Raw genomic sequence first — 5,417 nt, forward strand, 5'->3', positions numbered from 1 at the left:
TTTTCAGACCAAATATGTGCAATAATGAAAGCTACTTTTCATTCAGCGGGTACTAGCAGGGACTGCTTAAATGCCTTATGTACATTTGTGAATTTAATTCTAAGGTAATTCATCATATGTATGCAGGCATATGTGTTTGTGTGTGTGGGTGTGAGAGTGTATACGGGGTATTTTGTTTCATTGAATTGCCTTCACACCTTTGTCATTTGCAAATGTTTAAACTCATCAAATTGTATATGCTAAATATGCACAGTGCATTGTATATCAATTATACTCAATAAAGCTGTTATAAGAAAGAATAGAGAATTCAGAGTTAGCTGTCAAGGTGAATGACGAAAGGGAAATGGTATTGAAAACAGATGTGCACAAGTCACCTCAATATTTTAACCACTTGGGGTGTGGGTGTAATGGCCTGTCTTCTTTCTGACTAAAACAGAAACAAAGGGAATCAAAGCCTCCCTACTCTCTCAGCAGAAAGCTTCTGAGAAGCCAAAAAACAAAACAAGATACACTTAAGATTGTGTGAAGTTAGGGGATAGCTATCAGTAAGGTTATCTCAACATGCCTTGGGGAATTACCCAATTTCCAAGGCTACACTAATATAATTTCCCTCATTCTTTACAGCCAACCCTGAGTAAAATTGGCAAAATCAATTTTAATGAAAAATCCTGAACAATCCAAGACAAGTAGGATTTAAACCACTCTTTCTCACTGTCAGGGGAAAAAAAAAGACAGAGTCATTCTAAGCAACTGATCTGAACATAACCAGCACTCACCCTTTTGTGTTTAAGTATCAGTCCAGCCACAATCATTGTTGTCACAGATACCGCCACATACTGGTGGTTTTTTTTTTTTTTTTTTTTTTTTTTTTTACGGTACGCCGGCCTCTCACCGCTGCGGCCTCTCGCGTTGCGGAGCACAGGCTCAGCGGCCATGGCTCACGGGCCCAGCTGCCCCGCGGCACGTGGGATCCTCCCGGACCGGGGCACGAACCCACGTCCCCTGCATCGGCAGGCGGACTCCCAACCACCACGCCACCAGGGAAGCCCCATACTGGTATTTTTAAGATAAATTTTAACCTACTCCCCCATATTTAACGTAAGGGTGACAAATTTATCATTCACCTCTGCAACTTGATTACATAGCACAATGCCTGAGAGATGATAATTAATGAATATTTATAAAATAAAGAATGAATTATGGTGTTTGCTTTGCATATCTAAAGTATTTTCCATCTATAATGGTAATAATGCTAACTGCTCAGTATAGAGTGCTTACATGAGCCAGGCACTGTTCTAAACAGTTATGTGATATTAACTCATTTAATCCTTACAATTACCCTATGACATTAACACTATTATCTTTTTTTTCCATATAAAAGAGTACCTGCAAATGCTTAAACAAATAGCCATTTATTTTTACTTCTTCATCGAGAGAAAAGACAGAAATAGTTTATATCTCACCCACTTCTTTGGTAAGTATCCCTGAAGGACAAAAAAAATATATGGACTTGATATTTCTCCTGCAGCACCACTTTAATTCCCCACTTCCTCTCTACTCAGTAGCTATAGATACTATTAGACCCACAGTCCTAAGGCGGTCATCCTTTCACCAGGCATCATTTATGTAAAAGCTGTTTCCAGTGCACCAATCATAACACTGGGACATAGTAAACCAATTCGTTGTTGGGTTTGCCAAGTTCAGATATGTGTAGGGGAATGTTTAAATGGGATTTTAGAAACAAATTAGTTGTTGCCAAATCATCTATAGAAATACCGAAAGTATTAACATGCTTAATTCTCTATGCAGTATATAGATATATTTCACATTCTTATTGCAGCCTCTCTTTTCTCACCTCAAGGACTTAAGTTTGAGCTGTGATCTTGCTTCTGGTCTACTTCTCTCACTATGGCATCCTCTTCCTCTTATTCACCATTTGTTCTTTACCTAATGCAACAGCTGTTGTACTTTCAAAATCATCCCAATGTTAAAAGGCTGTGCAAGGATTTTCTATACTTAACTACAGAAAACTTCTACTGTACTCATCTGTCACACTTACATATGTTTGCATCTTTTACACTTCCTCTTTTTACATGGCACAATCTGTCCATTGCCAGAAATTTACTGACTGCTAAAAGAGAAGCAATTTCTGAACTGCTGAGATTTGGGGGTTGTTTGTTACCATAGCATAAAGCTCATCTTTTATTGACAACCATAGAATTTACCTACAGAGGAGGATCAAAGGGTCAGAAAAATAAAATGGAGAAACTGATCTTTTGATCGGTTCTAAGATCAATTCTGATCAGTTCTCCTAAGCAACTGATCTTTAGGATGTCTCGAATCTAATAAAGCATTTGATAAAATGGTATGAAGTCTGAGAGTTGCTTTAATATATTTTATGGGAAAAAGCTTAAATAGATAAAACAAGTGTGCCAAAATATTGATAATTGTTAAAGCCAGTCTATTCTTCCCACTTTTAAATATATTTGAAAAATTTTATAAAGCAAAATTTGAGGTAAATTTCCCCAAAGACATGACTAAAGTATAACTAATATGAAGGAAATTGTAATATACCTATGAGGATTGGCATGAAATAATGATTCTTATAATAATGGATATATAATACCTTGAAAAATAAGATTTTTCAGGATTATCTTGCTACTGTCTGAGAGATGTACTACCAAGCACATACAATCCCTTTGTCTTCCTATTGACCTAGATAAAATATACCTCAACATCATTTGTCAATTGATTTTATAATTATTACTTTGACATCTTGATACTGTGAATGGGTAGCTATTCTAGTCACTGGAAAGGTTCATTCTATCTTTTTAAATGAATATATTGATGCAGTTTCACAGTCAATGCTCTGACTTTGAAATAAGAAAGATTAGAACGGTCAACAAATATTTATTAAGACCCCATATGTAACCTATTGGAGATGCAACTATGAACAAGACTGAGTTATATGCCCTTAAAGAACATTCCAATATTTTGCCTTCTGTGTTTTTCTGCAAACTTGAGGAAATTGTTTAATTTTGTTGGGGCTCAGTTTCTTGTCTAAAAAATGAGGTTAATCCTGGCTAACTTGTGGAATTGTTGTAGAAATTAAATGTGATATAGTGTATTAGTAAAGATTCTCCAGAGAAGAGATTTATCATAGGAATTGGCCCATGGGGTAATGGAAGCTGAGAAATCCTATGATCTGCCCTCTGCAAGCTGGAGAACGAGGAAAGCCAATGGTGCAATTTGGTTTGAATCCAAAGGCCTGAGGATCGGGTGGAGGGGATGGGGCAAGGGTGTAGGTAAGTCCAGGTCTGAATCTGAAAGGTGAAGACCAGGAGCACATTTGTCCAAGGGCAGGAAAAGTACCAGCTCAAGTAGAGAAAATTCACCCTTCCTCTGCCTTTCTGTTCTATTCAGTCCCTCAAAGGATTGAATGATGTCCCCTCAAAGCGATGAGGGTGATCTTCTTTACCTTTGAATCTGTTTATTGATTCAAATTTCTTCTAGAGACACTATCACAGATACAGCAAGAAAAATGATGTCTTACCAGCTGCCTGGCATCCCTAGTAGACATTTAAATTAACCATCACATACACTATTGTTGCTGAAACTCTGCCTCTGTTCACTGGTGCCGAATAGAAATGTGGAGACAGGGTTTTGCGTGAAGTAGAAAAGAGTAGCCTTTATTGCTTTGCCAGGCAAAGGGAGCCACAGTGGGCTATTGCCCTCAAGACTGTGTGTCCCATCCTGGAGAGGGTAGTGAGGAGTACTTATAGTGTTCAACGAGCAGGGCGTGGTCAGCTGTGGACACTCTTCTGATTGGTTGGTGGTGAGGTAATTGGGAGTCAGCATGATCAACCTCCTGGTTCCAACCGGTCTGGGGTCTACGTGCTGGTGGGCAGCATACAGTTAACTTCTTCCACCGGTGAGGGTTTCAGTATCTGCAAAACAGCTCAAAGGACATGATTCAGAATATTATCTATAATCCTTAAGGGAGAACTAAAGGTCCTAGACTTTGTTAATGGCTAAAGTATTATTATTTTGTCTTGCTTGACTGTTTTCCTTTCTTTCTGTATTTTCTCACTTCTCTGATTAAATTTATACTTTGACTAAAGTTTGTCTACAGACAAAAGGCAGGCGGAGGACATGGGTGGAGGTCTATTCTGGGAAGGCCTCCTAGGGTCCTGCTCGGTTACAGTATGAAGCACATAATAGAATCTAGAACATACCAAAACTATTTTTACTTTCTGGCTCATAGATAATGGATTTGTAGGTTTTGTCAGCATGAAGAAGCATTTCAAATCTTTCTACTTTTTACTGAATTCACGAAATAAAGCTTCTGATCCAACAAAGTTGAGAAGGTATGTTGTTTTCATACAATGCCTACGTTTATGAGACTTTGCCTAAAGTAGATACATGGTTACTATTTATTAATTTTTTAATTAAAATTCTAAGAGAATTCATTGTAAACATCAGACAATTAGAATTCATCTTCATGCTCAAATATTAAAGTCCTGGATTTCTGAGCAAGTAATTAGATTCTTTTGTGAAGTTATCCAGTTAGAATAAGAGGGACTGTAAGCTTTATGTTAATTAAATTAGTATATTATTTAGGCTACATTCTCAGGGGAAAGTTCGCTACTTAAAAACTAGATGAATGCTTCCCTTTTCATTGGTTTGAAACTGTTGAGGAATTTATTTGGTGTTTGAATATACATACTGTTTTTTTAAAATACATTATTTTTTGTTTGTTTTGAATTACATTGCCTTTTTTTAACATCTTTATTTGAGTATAATTGCTTTACAGTGGTGTGTTAGTTTCTGCTTTATAACATAGTGAATCAGCTATACATTTATATATATCCCCATATCTCCTCTCTCTTGTGTCTCTATACTTGTCTTCCTTTTACCATTCGTTTCTGTTGACAGGTTCAGAACATTTTTTTTTCTCAAAAATGCTTCAGATGAACAGGGCCAAAAATATGGGTGAACACTAAAATAATAGCTAACCAAAGGTTTCTTTAAGTGTTGTCAAATGTGTAGATATTTGGATACATCCAAATGATTCATTAAGTCTTCAGACAGTCTCATTTAACTCATTTTAATTAAATCTCATTTTATTTTAAGTAAAGTATCTCTATGATCTTTCTAGATTACCACAAAAAGGTATTGTATTTTGCTGGTCAAACCAAAGTAATCTGTTATTTAGGAAATGATGGTCTGATACTGTGTGAGGCAAGAAAGACAGGGACAAGGACAGCGTCCTCATGCATAGGCATTAGGCAGAAGGCAAAGCCTTGTTTTGCACTTAATGAGACCATGACATACAGAGGAATGGCATCTAAAACAGAAACTGTAGCATCTGAACAAGAAACTCTGACCATGATAACCACGGAACATGGGCAATAATA

The sequence above is a fragment of the Mesoplodon bidens genome (genome assembly GCF_964165515.1).
Source record: "Mesoplodon bidens genome assembly, chromosome: 12".
Lineage (NCBI taxonomy): Eukaryota > Metazoa > Chordata > Mammalia > Artiodactyla > Ziphiidae > Mesoplodon > Mesoplodon bidens.